Source organism: Maniola jurtina, chromosome 15 (genome assembly GCF_905333055.1).
Source record: "Maniola jurtina chromosome 15, ilManJurt1.1, whole genome shotgun sequence".
NCBI classification, from domain to species: Eukaryota; Metazoa; Arthropoda; class Insecta; order Lepidoptera; family Nymphalidae; genus Maniola; species Maniola jurtina.
Window position 1 is genome coordinate 9,850,603 of NC_060043.1, and position 25,469 is coordinate 9,876,071.

The 25,469-nt window shown below is 35.6% G+C and overlaps 2 long non-coding RNA genes across 2 annotated transcripts in view; one reads left to right on the top strand and one right to left on the bottom strand.

The window, feature by feature from the left end:
• LOC123872472 lies at positions 1-18,755 on the bottom strand. The gene is made up of 3 exons (XR_006797484.1): positions 18,605-18,755; positions 4,630-4,632; positions 1-10 (listed from the first exon to the last, which is right to left on the bottom strand). It is a non-coding gene; the product is annotated as an uncharacterized LOC123872472 (long non-coding RNA).
• Positions 14,386-25,469, top strand: part of LOC123872473 — a 13,728-nt gene continuing 2,644 nt past the window's right edge. Inside the window, exons 1-2 of the long non-coding RNA XR_006797485.1 lie at positions 14,386-14,398; positions 16,746-16,748. This is a non-coding gene — a long non-coding RNA (uncharacterized LOC123872473). The remainder of the gene's footprint in view (positions 14,399-16,745; positions 16,749-25,469) is intronic.

A 25,469-nucleotide genomic window follows, 5' to 3' on the forward strand; every position in this document is an offset into this window, starting at 1 on the left:
AGGTACCTACCTATATACTTGTGGGTGTTCTAGTTGAATGTGAGATTGCACGTAAATGTAGTAGTAAAGTTTTGCAAGCGTTTGTAATACGCATTATTAAGTAATTTCCATCTCTTTGACTAACCAATTACCCATTTTTTTTTTATACACAGGAAATGCCTAACGCATACCCTTCCGTCAGGGGAAACGGAGGGGTTATGTGGGGCTTGCACCCACTAAAACCTGTGTTTGTTCCTCAACGGACTGGCGGTTGCGCGGGTATCACTAATGTAGTATTCACCGCACTCCCGCCAGGACTTGACCTGCCGCCAAGTGGACGGGTCCCATCGCTAGGGGTTGCTACCAGCTCCGTCTCAGAAGCGCACCCGGAACACGGCGCGCTACCTCCTGACCTGGTTATGTATCGGCTGACGAACGCCCCTTACGCCCGTCAACCGCAGGTCGGCAACTCATGGAGGCCGGAGGTCTTCATTTGCCCTTCGGCGCCCGCTGCGTCTCCTGCGAGAGGGATCCACCATCGAACCAATTACCCATGCAAAAAATCACGTTGATCCGTTGCTCCATCGTGATGTGATTGAAAGATAAACCAACAAACCAACCAATAAACAGATTTTCCCAATTATATGATGGGAAAGTGATAATATAGGTAGTGATCAATATGGACAATGGCAAGAATGAATGAAACACTCGGCTGAATTCACAAGCTATTCAGTTCAATGTTCCAGAGATGGAAGATGACGCAAACAATGTCCGAGATGTGAGCGTACACCATTCATGACACGCTATTTGATCGCAGTGAGAATGGCGTGAATTATTCATACGAAATGTCAATTTTAGTTCACTGTGTTATTTCATATAGGGCTGTATAATGACCATAAATATGTAAGGGTAAATAACCAGAAACGAAGACTTAACTTATCTCTCCGTGATATACGGAGAAAGGGAAAGCCAGATATCCAAAATTGGAAGGGAGCGTGATATGTTGAAGGAATAGAAAGAGAGAGATTTCTGTAAAACATTAACAGGTGATTCGGCCATTAAAATTGACTAGTTTCATAGATTGTACCTTACTTTGGACCTTAATAAAAACTAACTCACTATTTACTCACTAAAAAGTTGTAGCAATTGTAACTTTGTAGCCTCTGATGTAGCAGTCACGTCTTGTACGATAGGTACAACTCGTAGGCGACGGCTACGCCGTAGATTTTAGTTACGTACATTTATTTAGTTCTTCAATCGAACTTGCCTTTCGTTGTAACTGTGTTACAAGATCCATTTATTTTAACCAATTCAATCCCCATTTTCAGCTGCAGACTTTTATTAGCTAATTTCTTTCTCTGCATTGCACCTAGATATTTCTCATTCATGTTGACCCTTTCCATGTAACACATAGTGGAAGGGGTTTTCTTGGAATAATAATGTGATGGGCTTGCGAGTCTTGCCAGATCCGACTCTATCGAGTATGATTAAATAGCTCTAAGGCCTGTAATCGCCGAAACGTGTCGAATAGCGTCAAATCCATTCATCTGTTATAAGTAGGTCTAAGTCGCTGGGTGGTAAGCAAGACCTTAGTTTAAATATCTTAGAAACTTATGCAAATAGTTTGACAACCCTGAAGTTAGCATTTAACAGGACTCTCTCCGTCACTCGCTTCATACAATCCTAGTTCCAATATCATTTGAATATTAAGCAACCAAAGTCCATGAAATTTTGCAGACATATTCTAGAAACTAATATCTGTGTCTGTGGTGTTTTAGATTTTTCTAAAAATATGTGGTTTTAAAATTACAGGGGCTCAAAGATTTGTATGTAAATTTTTAAGACCGCGTAACTTTGAAACTGAATATTTTAACAGAAATCTGGAAAACCACAGACATAGATATTAGTTTCTAGAATATGTCTGCAAAATTTCATGGACTTTGGTTGCTTAATATTCAAATGAAATTGGAACTACATATGTATGAAGCGAGTGACGGAGAGACCCCTCTTAATCTGATTCCACGGAGTATAATAGACAGTACAAATAACGTTGGTTCTATTGTTAGACAACTTCGTCTGAATATCGTGTTATGATTGTTTACGGTAAATATACTGTTTGAATGTTAATGTCTCATAATTTTCATGATATTTTACATTCAGTTTAAGTCACTATTAGGACTAAGTATTATTATTTACTGAATTAATTTGTATATAGCCATACCTCTATGCAAATCCATCTATCTCTCTGTTACCTTTTACGGTCAACCAGTAATCCTGAAAATTGACTTAGAGCAGGATTCGCGAAGTGAGAAGGTCAGACAGATCTGAGAAGACATAAAAGCCGATGGATTGACATGACATGGAGAGAGAGACTTGACAATTTTAGTAGTTTGAAATTGGAAAGAAAAGAACTTTATTTTGACTAATTCCAATCAAAGCCAAGCTATGAGGGCCTTCTCGATCAATCCAAGAGCCACCTAGGGCTCTAGAAGTTTTACTATAATGATGTAGATCTAGGGTCTAAATAATTAAGCTATGAGAAGTGATGATTTTTTTTTATTTCTGCTAACGAACCTAGTTTTTTAACCTCTGACTCAAAGAGGTGTTATAAGTTTGACGTGTATGTCTGTGTATCTGTGTATCTGTCTGTGGCATCGTAGCTCCTAAACTAATGAACCGATTTTAATTAAGGTTTTTGGTTTGAAAGGTGGATTGATCGAGAGTGTTCTTAGCTATTAATCCAAGAAAATCGGTTCAGCCGTTTGAAAGTAATCAGCTCTTTTCTAGTTACTGTAACCTTCACTTGTCGGGGTGTTATAAATTTTTAATTGACACTTGTTAAATATAATATTTACCAGCACTTAAATGATAGCTAAAGTAGTTTTTCTGAGTTTTAGATCTTTTTTTTTTCGAGAATAATACTAATGTTCAGCTTTCAGAGTATTCGCAATTATGGAAAGTGTTCTTAGATACCTATGCGATAAAAAAGTACTTAGTTATGTTGTTTGTTAATTTACAGGTAGGTATAATTTGGAGACAGTAATTACCCTTAAAAAGCAGCCACCAAAATGATTGTCTACGAAATTGCTTTTGGAACTAGCAAACCTAATCAAAAATAGAGTTCCCATGCATTTTCGAGTGTGGACTAATAATGAAATGGGTTCATTACTTATGCCTTCCACAGAATTAAACTGGCAATTCGAAGAACAGAACTACTATTAGCTATTATTAGTTAATATTTAAGAGTTTTTAAGTCACTTTGGGCAACTAAACATATTATAATGCGAAAAATATGAGTTCTCACACGCTATTTTAACTTTATATGTAAAATATTTTCAACTGTACTCAAACAAATAAAGGATATGATTATTATAAGTTATTATGTGCGTTTTAAGGAATTCAACATGACATTGGTTTAGCGGTGAAGGAAAATATCGTGAGGAGATCTGATGTCTGTTCTCCATAATGTTCTCAAAAGTGTGTGAAGTTTGCTAACCCGCACTTGCCAATGTGGATGGACTATGGGCTTAACCCTTCTCATTCCGAGAGCTCAGCAAATGGGCTGACGATAGGGTGAGATGACGATACTACTACTATTTAATTTTACTGTGATATATGTACTTCAGTGTTTACATGTAACAGCGAGTAAAACAATTATTAATATACAAGTTACGTACAACTTAATTAAATTACAAGCACTAGTATAATACAAACTAGTCCTTATTTGTAGCTGTACTAAATTTGCCCTTCTCATAACGCTAATTCACCCAACGGCAGCGGTATTTAATGAAGTAACTACACAAAACCTCGGGGTTTACCTTCACTGTACCTGCTATAAGAGGAAGGTCACACTAACGACATATTGCTTGACAAGTAGTTTCATACTGTTTAAGTTGGAAATTGACTTGTACCCTTTGTTTTTAATGTGCCATTCGAGGCGATCTTGTAACAATATTTTTATTTCATACTAGCTGATGCCCGCGACTTCGTTCGCGTGGATGTAGGTTTTTAAAAATCCTGTGGGAAATTTTTGGTTTTCCGGGATAAAAAGTAGCCTATGTGCTAATCCAGGGTATAATCTATCTCCATTCTAAATTTCAGCCCAATCCATCCAGTAGTTTTTGCATGAAGGAGTAACAAACATACACACACACACTTACACAAAATTTCGCCTTTATAATATTAGTAGTGAGAAGTGTGATTAGACCTCTGTAATTATATGGGTACAATTTGCTTGAAATAAAGATTATTTATTTATTTATTTTTATTAATTAATATGGCGACAAAGACATCAAAGCGTGAATAGGCTCCTTCTAGGTAAACGCGTCCCATCTTAGACCACATCATTACTTTCCATCAGGTGTGATTGTGGTCAAGCGATTACCTATAGTGAATAAAGAAAAAAAAAAGCGTAATATTTGAAGGTTTTTAACCGACTTCCAAAAAAAGAGGAGGTTCTCAATTCGTCGGAATCTATTTTTTTTTTTAATGTTTAGTGTGGCATTCAAAAGGGATGTATGTGGTTATGATGATGCCTCCTGAGAAAAAGCTTGGATATAAATGAAAGACAGAGATATGCAGTTGATGGAAGCTAAGGAAAGGAACACAGAGACGAAACCACAATATCGGCATAATGGACAAAGTATATACTCACTTATCTTAAAGTCTTTAGTGTGACCTTTTTGGGGTAACTTACACAAACGCTCGCGTTCGCGTTCCACGTACCTGGCTTTAAACCATTTCGTTTTAATTGTAGAACTTGCTAGGAGACTTTGTTGGCAAATTACAATTTAATAGCATTTATAAAGTCGTAAAGACTTACGTCTATACAAATGGTAGAGTTAATTCCCTAATTTGATACAAATTCACAAAACATGCTTCTAGTAAGACATATCTACCTATATTATACATTTTGTTTTGACGATATACGTAATTTTTTTATTATACAGATAAATTATAAAAAGTTTACGTTAAAATGCCCAGAATTAGCTGTTTCTTCTACTTTGATTTAGGTTTGTTAAAACATCATTAGAAATTCTCAAATTTGTCGTAATAAGTAGCTTATATACAAAAAAAACTTGAAATATCAAGTTTTTAGACCTAGCGCGGTTTCATCTTGTGATCGTTGACAGTCAGTCAGTCAGTCGATTTCTTCTTTTATAACTATAGAGATTAAAACTAAGACAATCTTGCGTGCATCTTGACCGAGGAAACCAAAGTTGGTGGATATTTACGAAAATATTAGTAAGATATGAAAAAAGCGCAATAGTATAGTATTAAATCGCGTTAAATACTACTCTGAAAATAATTTCCAAAGAATGTTGGAAACTATAAACCAGTAACTATGGAGACAAAAGTGTGTGTGAAAAGAGCAGCTAAAAGCCTGATTATATAACGTGTTAGGCTTGACTATGGTTTCGAAAGCAAACTCAACGCTAAGCACTATGCTTTATACTTGAACACGGCCATATTGTCTCCTTTCAGTATGATCTGAAACTGTCGGTTGCATTCATGGAGCCCGTCTAAACGTTATCGAAGGCATTATTAAAACTGTTGTTCAACCAACGACAAGGAAGCGACTAGCTACTGACTATTTTCTCGCGCGAGAAACGTACATTTCAAAAGCGCAAAAAATATATTCAATTCACTTCTACTCTACAATCGACGTATGGTGCCGTGTCAATAAAAGAGAATAAATAGTTGATCGCTGACTTTGTACACTGCCAACGAAATCTCTCTCTCTCTACTAGTTTTTCACAGCTACAAAAGCTATGAAAGGAAAACTCGGTCGAAGATGCTCTCTTGGTGGTCAAAAAATACGGAATTAATAATTATATTATATGACGGGTGATTACTCGTCCGTCGCACTTACACACTAGCTCATGCCCAGTGAAAATACTATCCCAACTGCACACACGTTTCTAGTTGCTCGCTGACTAGTTTCTAGTTTTTAGCTCAACTCGTTTCTCACTCGTCGGCGGGTGGAGAACTGCCTTTAGTGGTATAACAATCTTCGTAAATATAATGGATCAATGATTAAAAATGCACTAGGTACTTAAGTCACGGATAAACTTAAAGTCCTTTTTTAGTATCGAAATGGTAGTTTTGATAAAAGATGTTAAATCTGAAAAAAAATATTTAAAAGGGCTAAGAAAGCTTAAGAATTATACTTATCTTACACAAAATATCTGTTCGAAAGATTCACATTTTTTTTTAACTTCCTTTCATTTGTTATATTTTAGTTTAATTTGTTTGAAATTGAAAGCACTCATTTATAATAATTCTCAGTTTTACAGGACAGTTTCAATAAAATATTGTAAATACAAAAAAAAAATTGAACCTTTCGCTTGCAAAACGAGCACTTTATCTTCACAAGTTCTTCTTAATGATTCAGTATGCTTTCAAATATATTTTCTTGGACATTACCGAGGCAGTAAAATGCTGTAATCAAAGAAAATATTCAAACATTTATTGACACCAAGATTGCTTTAAACAAGGCAATAAAGCCCTGAGATAACAGAAAATGGCATAACAAACTGTTTATTACTTGCCTTTTATAGAAATTTCTATTAAAGTTATGTCATTAATTATTATGGGTGCCATTTTATCGTTTCAGTTCTCCTTGATATATTTATTAATAATGTGGTAAGTAGGTACATAAATTTTATTTGTTAAAAACCTGTAAGTAATGTTATTTTTAATAGAATATGATGTCCGTCACGTCCGCGTAAGTTTCGGTTTTTCAAAAATCCCGTGGGAACTCCTAGATTTTATGGGATAAAAATACCGTCCTACATCGATTTCTGAGATGCCAAATAGACGATTTCTTCGGTATGGTTTTAAAATAACCCCCGTGCGAGTTTTTAGATTTTCCGGGACTAAAAGTAGCCTATATCCTTCCCCAGGATGCATCCGTTTCTTTATTAAATGTATGAAGTGCAAATCAAACATTTTGCTAGTTTCAATTCGGTTAGAAGTAAAAACTTACCCCTTTCTTATACCTATCATATCTCAAAGGGGGTGCTAAAGAACCTTGACGTATTAATAGGTCGAGAGCTACTCATATTATGAGCTCTAGTGATAAAACGACGGCTTGAGATCTAAGACGTGTCATCTCATAGTTTAACATGCAAATTGAGACAAGATCCACGAGACTGCAAGCGAGTTGATTAACGGCAGTGACATTATACCATCATTTACATGTAAATATTGTAAGCACCGAGAGCGAATTTTATACGCCATAAAACTCGTGCTCGGTGATAAGTAAGACAGAAGAATTAAAACGCAAGAGAGTAGAAGAGATAGCGCTCTACAAAATATGTGAACTACTTAAGTGTTGTAGTTTCACTTTAGAAGTTGTATAGGTATTATCTATTTCTTTTTTACGTAGTGTAATATGATTGGTTAATGGGCTACATTAAAAATAATATACGTTGAAATCTATAACGAATTGTCTTCTCTTCTTTATTAATCTCTTTAATCTGAATTCCCTATTAAATAGAAACTTATGCATTGTACTAGGCAATATGATATGATATAGGTATGTATATACGATATCTAACATGGTTACGCTTTAGTTAGGTATAGCTATATTAAATAAAACCACATAGGCTATGACGTTAGCGGAATTGAATTACTCGCGTTCGTGGCTTTGCCCAATTATAGGATCAGGGAGCCTTGCTACGCACCACAGCTTATGATTGAATTCCTGGCGAGAAACTAGCTCCAAGTTTACCTAAACAGTTGGTAACGAATTTACAATAGATACATGAATTTACGATATGAATTATGATAATAATTTGCCGTGTTGTGACGGCAGATCAGAATACAGCTGTTGTCACCACTCCTGTTTTTAACCCCCGCCTCAAAAAGAGGGGTGTTATACGTTTGACGTGTGTATCTGCGTATCTGTCTGTAGCATCGCAGCTCCTAAACTAATCAACCGATTTTAATTTAGTTTTTTTGTTTCAAAGGTGGCTTGATAGAGAGTGTTCTTAGCCATAATCCAAGAAAATCGGTTCAGCCGTTTGAAAGCTATCAGCTCTTTTCGAGTTACTGTAACCTTCACTTGTAGGGGGTGTTATAAATTTTAAAACACTTGTTTCCGAGAGTGTCGTACCTACGACGCGACTTGGCAATATAACAGAGAACGAGTAGCAGCGTCTTCTGTGCTACTCCTAGCATATGTAATCCGTCTGCCCAGCGTGATGAGTAGATGGTAGTATACCTTCGCGTTGGGAGAGGTCTTTAGTCCAGCAGTGGACTGTTATAAGCTATTAATGATGATGATGATGACATGAAATTACAGCTGGCCTACATTCACTTTCTTTTACTGTTTAAAATCGGTGAAACGCTGCATCATAAGGTAAATAACCAAAATAAATATCTCCTACCAAACCAGATATATTTACTCTTGCTATATCACCGAAAAAGTCGCTTAATATTTAGTATCCATCATGAAATATAAATTGAAATCATTGACAAACAGACAGATAGACTAATTTAGAACAAGTCCAATACCAAATGCCCAAATCCAATAGCGAATGGTCCGGGGCCTGTTTAAGGCCATCTTGCATTAGCACGCTATGTTACTGATACTCGTACAGAACAGATCTTGTTTCAGTAGTAGTATAACAGGATAGATAGTTACTACAGCTATGAAAACTATAGTCGCAAATATAGTTACTATCAGCCCAGACCTTCCCCTATATAAATTGGAATATTTTTCCCTAAGGCATTACGAATTTCAGGTTTATTTATATTTTAGTTTTCAGCTTTTGATCTCTAGCCTCAATTTACTTGTAGATAAAATATTGGTCACGAATTTTTCTCTTTTTTCGATTCGTTAAACGTTGATTGCTTCGTGTATTGTATACTCTATAGGGAAAACCAAATTTGTTTCGACAAAGTAGATATATTCGATAAAAATATACCTGACCCAATAATATAAATAACTTTGTTTGACTTTATACAAGTAGGTCAGTTAAAATATCCTAGCTACAAGTGTAAATTAAAAATTTATAACACCCCCGACAAGTGAAGGCTATACAGTAACTAGAAAAGAGCTGATAACTTTCAAAACGCTGAACCGATTTTCTTGGATTATAACTAAGAACACTCTCGATCAAGCCACCTTTCAAACAAAAACAAACTAAATTAAAATCGGTTCATTAGTTTAGGAGCTACAATGCCACAGACAGATACACAGATACACACGTCAAACTTATAACACCCCTCTTTTTGGGTCGGGGGTTAAAAATTAAATTTATATACTTGAAGAGATACAAAAATTAAAACATTCTTGAAAATTGTAAAGTTTTTTTTGAGTTGTTTCGCTATAAAAGAAAAAGAAACGAAGCTAAAGTCGAGTTAAGCGTCCACTAGAGTAAATTAAATTTTTGCACTCCGCTCTTTTTCTTTTGTAAAGTGGACAAATTGAATTTTGCACTTAATGGAAAGCACACAGTAACAAAGCAATTCTAATGACTATAGAATTTTTTAATTCAATTATTATTTAGGTTTGCACTGTTGGAAGACGGGACCATCCCCAGGTGGACGGATGTGGCGTAATAACAGTAGACGTCTATGATGACGATGAAATAAAAAATTGATATAAACCTGTGCGACCAAAGTGACTACGAAGCGGGAACATTAGCGGTGCCATATTGATATATTCGTACTATTTACCAGCATTCCTGCGACTCGTTTAGTATCATCTGTCCACCTAGTAGAAGTTCTTAGAACGATGCACTTCCTGGTGCAAATTACCATTCTGACCTTGGGACCACCACCCAATGCCTATCAGTTTTTTGAACTATGTCTCTGCCCATTGTCGCTTCAGGATGCTGGTTACTCTGGTTCTCTTGAGAATCCTCATTTCAGATTGAAATTGTTATTACCTATTGCATAAGTAATTAAAGTTATTATGAACAAAGCATTTAAATCGCGGTTTATATCACAAATGCAAAATGAGTTTGTGATTCAGGTTAATGTGAAAGTCACATTTCCTCTAGTCATGCCACCATCATAAATTTTGCAAGCGTAATAGTTTTAGACATTCACTTAACATAAAGTTGTATGAAATCTTTCTCAATTGGAATCCAATACTTTCTTTTATGAATTTATGATTGAGATAAAGTGTTTGCACTTCGTATAGATTTATGTTTAACAGGGCTCTCTCCGTCACTTACTCCATACAATCGTAGCTCCAATTTCATTTGAATATTAAGCAACCAAAGTACATGAAATTTTGCAGACATATTCTAGAAACTAATATCTGTGCCTGTGGTGTTTTAGATTTTTCTAAAAATATGTAGTTTCAAAGATACAGGAGCTCAAAGATTTGTATGTGATTTTTTAAGACCGCTTAACTTTGAAACCGAATATTTTAACAGAAATCTGGAAAACCACAGGCATAGATACTAGTTTCTAGAATATATTGTCTGTAAAATTTCATGGACTTTAGTTGCTTAATATTCAAATGAAATTGGAACTACGTTTGTATGGAGCGAGTGACGGAGAGACCCCTCTTAATCGGGGAGGCAATTTATCAAACTGATTCATGAATCGAAATAAAAATAAAATAGTCCGTTCATTGTTTCACTGTACTTGTTCATAAAGATTTACATCTCACAAATGTTTTAGTGCTTTATTTTTTACGTGTACAAAAAGATTTATGAATTTTGCAGGGTCTTCTAACAATACATAAAAATGCTAATAGAACAAAAACAGTATAATATATTATCTACTGATAGGTTTTTTATTTAGAGAAGAGTTCATATTGAAGAGAAATGAGAAAGTTGTGTACTAGAGAAACAGAGTTGTACATAACAGAAACTATAAAAAATATGGAGATAGGCATTTTTGATGTAATATTCTTTGAAAGTGCGCAATTTGTAAAGTAAACCAATACAGAGGGATGAAGTTTCAAACGAGAAAAAGAATTCTCTTATCTCACAGCAAAACCGTATAATAACGTTTTATTTAGTCACACTCTTCTTTGGGCACTATATTGTGTGAATACGAGCACATTTATATCGCTGAATACGAGTCACAACAAAATAAAGTTGAAAACTAAAACCCGACTGCGATCGTCTTGATAAACGCTGAAATACTATAGTAAAATTGTTTTTCTGTCGCTTGGTATATTTTAATGTTGTAGTACATCTGTATTTATGAACTCAGAATTTTCTCCTCTTTCATTTGATACCCCACTCGATACAACAGCAAAAAAAAATTTTGGAGACCCCACTATTTTTCATGTAACATCCGTTTGGTCAATTTTTTGCGCATATAAAATGTAGCCTATGTCACCCGGACCCTTACAACGGGGACGGACATAGGCTACTTTTTATCCCGGAAAATCAAAGAGTTCCCACGGGATTCCCAATAACCCATCCGCTTAACCGATTCGTATGAAATTTTGTACCGAGGTAGCTTGCGTCCATGTTATTGACATAGATAACTTTCGGAAAACCAAACAGTTCCCACGGGATCTTCAAAAACCTACATCAACGCGGATGAAGTCGCGGGCATCTTCTAGTATTTAATAATTTAGTATACGACATAATATTGTCATCATCATTCTGCTATGTCAAATAAATTCTTTATTGTTCCATCCGCGTGGTCCCCATCATAAAAATGGGAGGAGAATTTAATCAAATCATAGGAGGCCATAACTTTTATACAACTGCCGCAGATGGTATAAGCAATCATCTTTGCAAATAACCATCGAATGTGACTAGAAGCAATTGAAAAATATACCTAATGTTCCTATCTCATAATTTTATCGCTTTTTTTACCATCTTTCAAAAGTATCCTTGTTTGTTGGTTTGATGGTTTCTCTGGAGCAACAGATCGACATAATTTTTGCATGGTTATAGTTAAAGACCTGGATAGTGCTATTTAGACTAATTATTATACCGGAAAATCAATGAATGCTCACGAACGAAGTTTGCAAGTATCAGATAGTATCTACAAGTAACAGATCTTAAATTAGGGAGGTATTTATAATTACTTCAAAAAGTTAAGGAAAACCTAGTAATAGCTGAAGTTATCTTAACTCAATTTCGCGACTACTGAGTAGCTCCAACGAACTACCTATAAAGTGAAACTTAGCAATTAAAAGTAGGTTACATTCGTATTACTTAGATCAATAGTGAAACGCTCAGGAAATCTAAAGTTGATTCTGCACAACTCATAAGTTAAGGAAACCTTAGCCATCACAAGTACCGGTAAATCCAATGAACAAACTATTAATGAAAGTTTAAGCAATTAAAAGTAGGTAGGTTACATTCTCTTCAACTCAATCAATAGTGAAACGCTCTGGAAATTCAATGTTCATTTTGTAAATAGATCAAGTTACATACAACCTTCATTAAACGTGTACTAATACATAAACGTACAATTTACCAACAACGGAATATAAGGGCAAAGATGAACTAGGATTACAAACTTTTGTTACCATGAGGCATGTTTTATAATACTAAGCTGTGCCCATATAAGTAGTAGGTACCCGGACAGAGCACTTTTTTTTTTTTAAAAATTAGCTACTAGATGTCCGCAATTTTGTCCGCGTGGGTACGTTTTTAAAAATCCCGTGGGATATTTTTTAATTTCCAGGTTAAACAGTAGCCTTTGTCCGTCTTCAAGGTATCCAAATAGTTGATGTTCGCAACTTCGTACGACTACATGGATAGAGTATTTTTAAGAATCACCTGTGACTCAAAGGTAGCCTCAAAGTCCTTTCCTGGGCAAGCTATCTCTATACTAAATTTAGTCAAAATCTGTTAAACTGATGGGCCGTGAAAAGCTAGCGGACAGACAGACGGACATTTGCATTTATAATATTATAATAATGGATTAGAATGTATGAAGCATATACCTACCTAGTAATAAGTGTTAAGTATATACTAGTTATTATAGTACGAAGTATTGCATGTTAGAGAGCCACGCCTACGTCACGCGTCGGGGTGAAAATGTATTGGTATCGTGACCGCGGCACAGCCAGATAACTATCAGGATTTGATCACTATCGTCACGGCCCATCGGTGGCCCACTACTGAGCACAGGTCTCCTTTCAGAAAGAGAAAGACCAAGCCAAGTGCGGATTTCAAGAAAATTAAGATTCGAAGAACTCTCAAACATTGGTTTCCTCAAAAGCCTCAGTAGCTCAAACAACCTCAGTAGTTCAACGGTTTAGGAGCGGACTGAGATCCGACAGGTCGACGGTTCAAATCTCACCCGTTGCACTATTGTCGCACCCACTCCTAGCACAAGCTTTACGCTTAGTTGGAGGTGAAAGGGGAATATTAGTCATGACTAACACGCGACTATTCTTTAAAATAAAATTGGCTTCCCCACGAATCACGATATTTTCTGTTACCGTTAAAGCAAACGTTACTTAATTGCTCAGAACGCACATAGTTCTGTAAGTTAAAGCAAAGGCTGGGACGTTAAAGTTTTAATTAGCAAGTAGAAATTGCAAAGAGTAAATGTATATCATGAAATGGACCTTATTTTAGGAAAGCCTGGGTTTTTAATAAATAACAAAACCTTATAAGCTTACTAAATATTAGATGGTATGTCGTGCACAATTTCAGCAGGAACCTTTGTATTTCCTGGTGTGTTTTTATATAAAAAATATTACATCTTACAAGACCTCTCTTGCTAATACACAAAAGATGAGGATATAGTGAGTCGGTTTACCCAGTAACTTGTAATTCGAGTCAATTACACATGAAAAGTTCAAGAAAGTTTATCCGTGCGGAACACCTTTGCGATAAAGTTCGTTTTGTACACGGAGAAAATGTACTTACAACTTACAAGCAATTCGGAGCAAAGTTGAATATCGAAACGCTTTCAGAGAACATAAGGTGAAGATAGATAGATAATAGTGATGGGCTTATTGGTTTAAGTAATTCTAGGGTTCAATTGTAGAACTGGTGTTAGATTTTTGATGACCTCCCAGGCATAGTGGTGAGCGCTGTGGGATGTCCTGGATTTGGTTCTAGGCAGGGAAAATTTCGGAATTCACAATATCTAAATTTTTTTTTAACTTAAAGATAGCTTTATCTAATTACTATACAAATCATGCCAGCGTGGAATGGTGCCAAGAATACTGACTGCATTTCCACGCTGGACAGCCAGGCTGATCCGTTGTGTAAAAAATGAGCCAGCCCTTCTGTCACCCGATGAGGCTATTAAACGCGGTGAAATGTCTCATAATTTTTTTAGCACTAAGACCCCATGGCCCCAGGGTCTCCACGGCAAACGATGTCTAAATTGTCTTTAATCTGGTCTATGAGGCTTTGGCTGTGGCTAGTTAGTCTAGTTACCACTCTACTGGTAAATTCATGCCGACAAGCGATATAGCGTTCCACCATGATACTGTGTAGAAAACGATAAAAGGTTTTAATGGGTTTATTAAAACTGCCATATCCCTTTTTAGCCTGATTTCATCTTTAACTGCATCATCACTTAGCACTAGATATAAAAATAAACTTGTTGGTTACAAAGTAGTAATTGGTACAGTGTAACGTCCGACTTCTATAGGTTTTTTCTAGTAATATTATGAATAAGGTGTGGGTAGCTATTTACCTACAATTTTGAAAAAAAAATTTTAGTAGACCACTTTATAAGCATTGGTTAAAAACAAGTTAAGTAAATGTAAAGCGAATACATAGTAGTAGAAAAGTTTTATTTAACACCTCAAGTATTTCACGCTCTTATGAAAACAATGAAGAACCTTGACTTAAAATTAGAACAAGCTTGTATAAAAGCATTGTCTTTGATTGAGTGTAGACCTTCCAAAAATCTTCCGTAACCAGATTACGGGATGTATGCGTACTTCACTGCTAATTTTAGCTACTATTAATTTTAGCTGCTAATTATAGCTAACTAATATCTATGTCTGTGGTTTTCCAGATTTCTGTTAAAATATTCGGTTTCAAAGTTACGCGGTCTTAAAATTTTCATACAAATCTTTGAACCCCTGTAATTTTAAAACTACATATTTTTAGAAAAATCTAAAACACCACAGACACAGATATTAGTTTTTAGAATATGTCTGCAAAATTTCATGGACTTTAGTTGCTTAATATTCAAATGAAATTGGAACTACAATTGTATGAAATGGTATGAAACGAGTGACGGAGAGAGCCCTGTTAATGCAAAAAAATATGTAAAAATGTAGCTGGAAAAAAGGCATTTTTGACTTCTCAAAAAGAAAAGAAATCTTGAGTCAACCAACGTCGTATTATTATAGTAGGTTCTTTTTAACAAGGTTTTCGGGATTCACTTGAAAGGAAAAACGGAACGGTTAATAAAATGATCACTTTGTTGTCTCTCGGTCTGTCTGTCTGTCTCACTGTCGGTCTGTCCGTCCGTCCATCATATCTGTCAAGAAAACCTGCTCAAGGCATCGGGCGCGATTTCTAAAACATGCAGGTTCGAATTCTGCCGGTCCCACCATTTTTGATATGATTCAAAAAATATTTAAATAATATAATATCAGTATGTTCGTCAAGTTTTTAGAGACCGAATATAAGATTTTTAACCTTATAAAAGTTTCAAAAAGCAACGTGCATCTGTATAGGTACTCAACTCATTTATTTCTGTAGAGTAACATACGATATACGTACTTGTCTGCACATAATAACAATGTGTGCTCGGCAAACTTTTAATTACTTGTAATGAAATTTTGAACTTCAATAACAAACATTGTGTTCTGTTAAACTCACGCTACCCAAAGTTGTACCATGTAAAAGGTTGATGATAATGTTAGTGTAGGAAATCGAAATATTTATCGTGGAAATCACTACCCATATTGTAAATTCAAAAGTGTGCTTCTTTGTTAGTTGTTGGTTTGTCCCGCAATCATGCCGCAACGCAGCAACGGACCAACGTGTTTTTTTTCATGGATCTAGCTAAAAGAATTCTAAATGTTCTTCTTAACAACAAAGGGTAAGCCCCCGTTTGAATACCAACCTCAAAGAAGGGATCTTCTGACTATTTTAATAAAATGAAAATCTCTCCATCCGCAACACCGCTCTTTTCACGAAACGAATTACGGTAATCACTGTCAAAACTCGAAATGTTAAAAGAGATAAAGGATTTAATCATTTTATTCCTCGCATTTCGGCTTAAGGTTGGTCGCACACTACTACTGAGACGAGACGCAAGCAATACATTCTTCCGTACCTACTAAAGGTTAGTATTAGTTCCCCTCCACTTTTTATATGATTATCTTTAAGTGAAAGAGTGCATAGGCATCTTGATTTCAAACTTCGATTTCAATACTATTTCAGTATGAAAAATTCGCTGTTTACGGCTCAGATGTGCAATGTGCGATCAGTATTTTAAGATAAAATTGGTGGACGCTTTCATTTATAGCCAGCGGAGATGAAAAAAAATGAAAAATCGTTCTTTTGTCGTAGCTATATTACGCTGCATTGTTTGAAATTGCTTTGAAATAAATGTGACTGATTTTTATTTCCACCTATTCAAGTGCCTCGGGAAACTTAAATACTAGGTAAGCAAGTAAGTAGGTAAGTATAGTGATTTATTTATTTTATTTTATTTTTATTCATTCATTTGTAATCAACAGCGGTACAATTATTATAATTTTACATTTTAGACTATATCAAAATAAGGCCAAATGGGATTACAATATATGATTACAGTTTACATAAAAGTGATTATAAATTATAACAGAAGCTTTTGTGTGTTTGTGTGTGTGTGTGTGTGTGTTTGTGTGTGTGTTTGAGTGTGTATGTATAAAAAATGTGTGTTTGTGTGTGTGTATAAAAAAAGATTTGATGTTAAATGATTCTTTTGAGGTTGGATTAGAGTACCAGCGTGTACACTATCGTAAGTGATGTTCATTATAAAAAGATATAACAGCTGACATGAGTGTTTGTCAAAGTTCCTCAATAGCTCAACGGTTATTGGAGCGGACTGAAATCTGAAAGGTCGGCGGTTCAAATCTCACCCGTTGCACTATTGTCGTACCCACTCCTAGCACAAGCTTTACGCTTGGTTGGAGGGGAAGGGGGAATATTAATCATCATTAAAATGACTCTTTTTTGTTAAGAAAAAAGTATGCTCGATGAGTTAGCACCCAGGATATTGCGAACACAACCCGTGCGCCTCGCAGTCTTCTGGACGCCACGCTGCGAGCAGAGGCCGATTGAATAAGAACCCCAGACGGGTTCGAAACTAGTCAACAAAATACGTGATTCAAGCCATCATAAATATATTTTCATAGACTCATAGAGACTTAACATTTAACGCGATTTATACAGGAAATGCTAGTCACTTATGTTAAAAATATACATGTTATTTATTTAATTAGTAAATTGCATTATTCAATTTCAAAGCCACATTTCAATGAAGTGGCAAGGTTAATAAATGCATGGGACAAATAATGGAAAGATCTTTTTAGTGAGCATTGCAAACAGGTGAAGGTTATAGGGTTTAACACAGACTAATGATAACACAGAAACAATGCAGTTTGTATCAAATTAATAGGCTCACAATCACTTAGAGTTATTTTTAGGGTTCCGTACCTCAAAAGGAAAAACGGAACCCTTATAGGATCACTTCGTTGTCTGTACGTCTGTCCGTCTGTCCGTCGTATCTGTCAAGAAACCTATAGGGTACTTCCCATTGACCTAGAATCATGAAATTTGGCACGTAGGTAGGTCTTATAGCACAAGTACAGGAATAAATCTGAAAACCGCGAATTTGTGGTCACATTATTAAAAAAAAAAATTAAAACATGTTTCAATTTTCAAAGTACGATAACTTATGTACCAAGTGGGATATTATGAAAGGGCTTTACCTGTACATTCTAAAATAGATTTTTATTTATTTTTATGTACGTTTTTGATTTATCGTGCAAAATGTTGGAAAAATACCCGAACGGAACCCTCAGTGCCCGAGTCTGACTCGCACTTGGCCGGTTTTTTTACAAAGCGTTGAGGCTGAGAAGAAGAAAAACTGTTATCAAAAATTGATCATAAAACTGTAACGTTTTAAAGCATGGCAAGCAAGCAAAATGGTCTGCAGTTTGCCATGCTTTAAAACATTAATAATTTAAATCACTTCCTTATGTTTAAAGTCACCATAATATACTCTAAGCGGGATCGAATCCACAAGAAAAATGCAAGTAATATAAATAACAAGCCATATTGGCTGAATATATTCTAGACTGGTTGAGAAAACACCTGGTAATCCTCAAATATATACAGATTAGCTTATAGGACTATTTCGATCAAATAGGCTTTCAAATAAAATAAACCTCATTCAAATCGTTTCATCCGTCTGAGCGCTACGATATCACAGCACACATAAGTTATTTTTGTTTTATTTTATTTTATTTATTAGGACTAACTAACAGTATAACATCCCTATATTTGCACTGGGTGTTAATAATAAATAAATGACTGAAAACTCCACACGAGGTTTTGATTGCTACTCTGTACGCGAACCCATTATGAAAATACTCCAGCGCGATAAAATAAACATTCCGTTCCGCGATGTTGACCGCGAACGTTATTCCCAGAAGGCTGTTAATGTATCATTCTGAACTTACAATGTATGTAATTCTCGTGTTTCGTCCGACGAGTGAAGCCACACGATGCGTTGCGTTGGCGGTGCGGCGCTTGAGCGGTGCCGCTGCGTCATCCGACATGAAAATCGCTGTACCATGCCATACGATGCGTTACGATGTCGTGCGGTGCCGCACCGGTCTTGGGACCACAAAGTTGAGGCGGGGAAGGGGATGGGGGGGGGGGGGGGGGGGGTGCGGCGCAACGCCATACTGGCAACCCAGTGCCCGTGTGGCATCCAATGCTCAAATCCACAGCTAAAACGGTGCCGCAACGCACCGAAAACGTGTGGCCTCAGTCTGTCTGGTGCAGCGGTGCTCTGTGGCTAAGAGGACCAAGAGGTCCATTCAATCTTCGGATTGCTGAGTTTTTCTTTTTAATATCTTCAGAGTGAATGTACCAGGAATGGGTTCTATTTATTTAAGTTACTGGGTAGAAATCAAAGAGCGGTAATGTATCTATCGTAAAATAGTTTTCTCAACGTTTCAGATACGAACCACTTAAATGACCTTTCCGGCATCCATGTTTCCTGCCAAGAAACAAACCACAAAAACAAATAAAATACCTTTAAGGCAAAAGTGAAAAGGCATCTTCTAGTCAAGCGCACTCCAATCTAGACCTCATCACTGTTTTTACTAGCATACGTAACCCAAACTATTAGCGAGCTGAAGTGGCAGTGGGCAGGCCATGCCTATGGTAGAGACGATGGCCGTTGGAGCCGGAAAGTCCTTGAGTGGAGACCGCGTATAAGCAAGCGTAGTGTGGAACGCCCTCCAGCACGATGGGCCGAAGGGTAGCGGGAATTGCGCTGGATGAGGAAAGCTGAGGACCGGGTGTAGTGGCGCTCTTTACGGAAGGTCCAGCAGTGGACGTCCACAGGCTGATGCTGATGATAATATATATTGCAGATCAACTAAATTAATGCTTAACGAAATCCAATTTGAAAACTGAAAATCTAAGCAAATCTTCTTTCAAAGAGGCGCATTAATTTTGTTACAGGTATGCAACATTCATTCCATTTAAATTCTTCTGGTGGTGGAGATCGAAATAATTAGATAACCCTATTCGCTATTTATACAAAACATCTAAAAATACAAAGAGTTTACAGGTTCTTACAGGGGTGGCCGAAGGAGCCTGTTTTGTCTTTATCCACTCAAAGGCAATGTCATTATGATTAAAATAATTGTGTTGAAAACAAACATTGGTAACAATAATGTTACTGTTAGCGGAACTGCGATAAAGGAAACCCCTCAAAGGGACGACATGGCACCGTCAGAAATTCAATTATAAAGAAAATAGCAGGTGTGCGGTTCTTTAACTCTCTTAGTGGAATAAAAAGCGAAAGCAAATGAAAACAACGCTAAAAAGTTGCGAATTTCCTTTGTACGTAGTTACAAATAAAAATACAAGTCAAAGTAATCTTTTTATTTATTCCGAAATATGTCTTCGTTACTCGATCCTCGTTTTATATGAAAACGGTCAAACGGATGGGCCTTTAAGAATCCCGTGGGAACTCTTTGATTTTCCGGGATAAAAAGTAACCTATGTCCTTCCCCAGGATGAAAGCTACCTCTGTATCATATTTCATCATCATCGATTAAACTGTTGGGTTGTGAAAAGCTAGCACACAGACAGACAGTTAAACAGACAGACAGATAAACAGACAGACAGACACACTTTCATATGGAAGTATAGATATATAGATACATAGGTAGATAGTATTGGAAAAATACAACCCAAAAATATAATACTGTTTTATTTGCGAGAGCTTTCATCGAAGGATACGCTCGAAGATGATTTATTACGCGTTTTATCTTTCGTCAAATGTTTACCTTTCACTTGGATTAATGGAACGCTGAGATATGTACAAATCGTAGGAAGAATTTTCTCAAAATTTCCACTCAATATGTTGTATTTTTTATACTGTTTCTTGTGAGCAAACACTTTGATTTTGCTAAAGTATGCTTGAGCATATTATTATACTCATAAACCTAAAAAGCATATTATACCTACTAAACACTAAATTATACGCAATTAAAATATATTTTGTATCTGTTTAATGATATTTTGCAAGCATACTTATGAAAACAGGATGAACATTGACAGAGGCTTAAACATAACTTTGATTTGTAAAGTATAACTTCAGTGTTTCTCTTTTACCTCTAGTTCGTCGCAGCGACAAAAGCTATGAAAGGAAACAAACTCGCTCAGCGATGCTCTCTTGGCGGCCAAAACACTTGCACAGTTTGTGCAGACATTGCCTAAATGCATGTCACGGCCGCCCCTCAAAGCAACCGGTGCGTAGTAATCACCAGTCGAACGCGCTCATAAGTCATAACCCACATAAAACTATCCCAACTTCACACTCGCTTCTCGTTGCTCGCTACTCGTTTCTAGTTTTAGCTCAACTCGTTTCTCGCTAATCATCGGCGATGGGACAGAGATATACCACTTAGCTATAGCTTTAGATAGAGTAAATGCACCTCACAGAACACAATTTATCTTACTAACGTGACCACTTTGAATAAGTGTTAGAAAATCTTCTTAGGACCCTATCCTTTATATAACTTAGTACGGAAAAATCGGTCAAGAAGTGCTATTCTCTTTAATCGCGCTCAGGATACAGCGCAGACTCAGCGATGTAACTGAACAGCTTACGCCCATATTGTAAATGCGAAAGTGTGTGTCTGTTTGCTAGTTTGTCCTTCAATAACGCCACAACAAATTGACGTGATTTATTGCATGTATTTATTCACATGAAGACGTTGAGAGAGTCATAGGCTCCTTTTTATCCCGGAAAATCAAACGGGATTTCAAAAATCTAAATCCACGCCGACGAAGCCGCGGGTATCAGCTAGTAAATTAAACAAATAAGTAATTATAAATTATAGATAACTACCAAGTTTAACTCAATGACAATGAGCTTTAGTTTCTTGCTGATTCTGCTCGGTAGGAAGATCATTCCGAACCATTAACAAGATTTACTTGACAATCTATCATATCTATTCTATCCTATCATATTACCAATATAAAGTGGTATCAGTGCATTAACTGAGGTTTTCCTAATTAATTGGGCACTTTTGGCACTTTAGGGTGCAGCAAGTAAATGGTAGTATCCATTAGCAATGAGAAGACTGTCCGACGTCGGTGACCGTGTAATATCCGTTCAACATTACTTACGCTACGGATACTGTCAACCCATTCATAGATTAGATAATAACAAGGCCATTCGGCTATAATTTTTTAAATGGGTAATACCGTAATAATAAATAATATGTAAAACCACTATCCATATTATAAATGATCATATAATTTTTTTATTAATAAAATATAGTATCAGTGATCTAACCAATATTCAAAACTAGCTTTATTAACTAAATAAATAATATAATAAATAATAAAATAATTAATAAACTGAACAACTAAACTAAATAACTAAATAATAATTATTAAAATAATGAAGCTAAAACTAAAAACCTTAAAAAATATAATATAATAACTAAAATAAATTATTAAAGGAAGTCCCTTGAGGCAAGGTTATAAATAAATTAGGTTATATTATAAATTCGAAAGTATGTTTGTTCGTTTGTTGGTTTGTCCTTCAATCACGTCGCAACGCAGCAACCGACATGGAGAGTGACAAAGGTTGTTTTTTATTGAAGTAATTGTTATTTTTAAGAGGACTCTCTCCGTCACTTGTTTCATACAATCGTAGTTCCAATTTCATTTGAATATTAAGCAACCAAAGTCCATGAAATTTTGCAGACATATTCTAGAAACTAATATCTGTGTCTGTGGTGTTTTAGATTTCTGTTAAAATATTCGGTTTCAAAGTTACGCGGTCTTAAAAATTTTCATACAAATCATTGAGCCCCTGTAATTTTAAAACTACATATTTTTATATAATTATACTAATTATATAACACTTCTAGCATCATAGCGATACACAAGTGTAAATTAAAAAATAACACCCCCGACAAGTGAAAGTTACAGTAACTAGAAAAGTACTAGAGTAGCTGAACCGATTTTCTTGGGGTAGAACACTCTCGATAAAGCCGCCTTTCAAACAAAAAAGATTTAAATTGAAATCGGTTCATTAGTTTAGGAGCTACGATACCACAGACAGATACATTGATACACAGATACACACGTCAAACTTATAACACCCCTCTTTTTGGGTCGGGGGTTCAAAATAAGATGGGTCGCTTCTAGCAACATATTATATTATCTAAATTGTCATAACCGCTTTATGTACCTCGTGTCGTGCTACAAATTTATCCATTGCATGTTAAAACGTGCATCGTACAGAATTTACATAAAACTAGCATACAGAGTGCAAAGTTGTGTTCTGTCGCTGTACTTTATTGATTTATTATTTTATAGACTCGTGAGTGATGATGGGGAGTTTATGTTTACGATGTGCTTGCGATAGTGCACTTAGCCCGTACCGTACGTGGAGTAATATTTTCAATATTGTTGGATGATTTTACGACTGTTCTAAGAAATAAACACGTTTCTTGCACAATTACTCTAGAGCCCTACAAAGTAACATGTTCACATAATATTATATACCATTTTGCATCGCGCGGTTAGGTTTTTTACCTTACTCATTCGAAAGTCATGTCATCTGTATTATAAAATATAGGTATAGGTGACGCCAAAGTTCTTATTTTCGGCAGAAGCATTTAAGGTTGCATTTCCACCAGAAATGCGCGAGGTAGCTAAGCATTCAGTAAAGTTCAAGCTAAGTTACGAAATGTTGAGTGATATAGCAGAGAGCTCATTTGGTGGTCTGTGAGACCCCATGTCCATACCTAGTATTACAAAAAATAAGTGCCCTTAGTTAATTATTATTAGGTAATAAAATAGCTTTTTAGGGTCCCGATCCTATTACTAAGACTCCGCTGTCCGTCCGTACGTCTGTCTATCAGCGCGCTTTTTTTAAAGACCTTTCCACCAGAGGTAGTAAAATTAAGCATACTTAGCTCACACAACCATAGCTTAGCCAAATATCTGGTTTATTAAGAACGACGAGAGACAAAAGCTGTTTTTATTTGGGCAAAGTTTTAAGTTGGCAGTTCCTAAGAAAACATTATGATGGAAATACGACTTTTGCAGTGCAGTAGTTCAATAAAATTTACTAAATTCTGATGATTCGTCGAAATGCTTGAATCTGGTAGGTAAATCGAAATGCAACTAACTGCATCCAATTGTTGGGACCGCTAAATTTTGACTTGGGTATTATTGCTTGCTAACCGTCACTATGTTTATAATCAGGCTAGAAGATAATAAAAGTTAAGTTGTATAATTTTCATTGCTTTATTTACATAATATATTTAGAAAAAACAATGTTCGGTACAACGAATACTTTAGAATGATCCAGTCAAGACATCAATACATCTATTAAATCTTAATTCTAAGTGTTCTTTCACAAATTCAAACATACATACAACACATTCTGCATTAATACATTATATAATTTATAGACAGTTCAACCAACTTCATTTAGGAAATCTTAGCCTATATTTTGGACTTGATAAAACTGTTTGATTAAGTAATTTATTTTCTAGCAAATATTTCCACTTTGAAGTCGGTTAAAGAGTAATATTTGTGCTGTAAAATATTCAATGGACTTGAATTACAATAAAAAAGTAACACAATTAGCATATAAGTAAGTCGTAAAAGTTCTTAACATACTGGTTCTAAAACTTATTCCTAGAAAATTAAAATCGACTGGCCCAGATAACATTCTATGTAGATAAGATTAAGACATGATTTTTGTGCATATAGAACTGTTGGAAATAGGGTAAAACTACTTCCTTGTATGTGTTACCCAACACGCTCGGCGCACAATGCTATAATTATGTGGCTCCTGGTGTACCGAATGGTTTTATTTTTCGGTAAACTGATCTTGGCGCAAGGGTCGTAATTTGCAAACAACTTAACGTTTACCAAACGCGTTGGCCTAACGTAAACTGGAGGCTTTAGTCAAAAAAAATTGTGCGTGATTGTAACCTTACTGAGCGCGGTTGGAGTAAAACTTAACACGCGCGGAATTCCATCTTTGTAAAAATCAGTAAGAAAAGGTCTGTTACTTATCATGTAGCAAGTAGAAATTAGAGCGTTTAATATATGGCACTAACTACTTGGTACCTTAAATACACCTCGATTTCATCAAGGTGTTTTGAGTTTATTTTTATTTTATGGCGGCCCCAAAACAGCTGCTCTGTTTCGCGGCCATTTTAAATACGCGTCCAAGATTTGAGTTAACTCTCAAGTCATACCTAAAGAAGTTTTACTTCAATAGTAGAAAAGCACTAGAAAAGTAACAATCGTACCTATCTAGGAATATATCATAATTTTTTTTAATTTATAGACTAGCTCTTGACTGCACTCAGACCTGCAGGCAAGTGATGATGCAGCCTTAAGATGGAGCGCGCTTGCCTAGATGTATGTGCGAAATTAAACTGATATGATTTTTGATTTGTAAGATTATCACAGATTATGGTTGATCAATAGTTTATTATTTCTTTTTAGGGTTTTTTAGATATGAATTTACGAAATATTTACTTTTAATAATGCCTTACCAGATTCCTTCAAAAGTTAGTTTGAAAGAATATAATTATGTAGATATAAACATAAAACTGAAACATGGCCATAGAGATGGAATGATGTTTTGGTATAATATGTTTAAATATTTATATATAAACTAGAAGAAAATAGTTAATATTTAAAGGAGAACTAACTGCAGTAAAGGTTACCTATAGGACTGAAAAGAGGGTTGACGATGATGACAATAAAGAATACTATATTTATATATATTATATGGAAATTATGACTAAAGTTTCTGAAAGAATTCCCACAAATTCTTTATTATAG